The sequence below is a fragment of the Acanthisitta chloris genome, unplaced genomic scaffold (assembly GCF_000695815.1).
Source record: "Acanthisitta chloris isolate BGI_N310 unplaced genomic scaffold, ASM69581v1 scaffold34029, whole genome shotgun sequence".
NCBI classification, from domain to species: domain Eukaryota; kingdom Metazoa; phylum Chordata; class Aves; order Passeriformes; family Acanthisittidae; genus Acanthisitta; species Acanthisitta chloris.
Genome location: NW_008691425.1, coordinates 1 through 329, shown reverse-complemented (window position 1 = coordinate 329; position 329 = coordinate 1). Strand labels below are relative to the sequence as shown.

General features: G+C 62.3%; 1 protein-coding gene across 1 annotated transcript in view; it reads right to left on the bottom strand.

Moving 5' to 3' along the window:
- Positions 1 to 322, bottom strand: part of ICMT (isoprenylcysteine carboxyl methyltransferase) — a 1,832-nt gene extending 1,510 nt beyond the window's left edge. The window contains exon 1 of the mRNA XM_009082224.1: positions 178 to 322. The gene's annotated coding sequence lies outside the window, so the exon portion shown is untranslated. The remainder of the gene's footprint in view (positions 1 to 177) is intronic.
- Between the last annotated feature and the right edge of the window lie 7 nt (positions 323 to 329).

Genomic DNA, 329 nt, shown 5'->3' with positions numbered 1-329 from the left:
GGGGGGGGGGGCTCCTCCAGCCCCCTGAGAGGCTTTGAGCACAGAGGGATTAAGGCCGTGGCTAAGCTCCAGCACCGGCCTGGGGCAGTGAGAGAGGTCACCTGAACTCTGCTATGGGGCAGGCAGGTCCTGGGCCAGCCAGGAGAGTGAGCAGCAGGGAGAGACGGGGCAGCAGACCTGGGAAGAGGAACTTCTCCAGCGTGAACTCCACCCAAGAGGAGAGGGCAGCCAGGTTGTACTCGAAGCTGTGGTTGAGCAGGAAGGAGTCCAGCGAGAGGCTGCGCGGGTTGTTGATGGCTGTCACCAGGTACTCCGAATAGTGGAAGAGA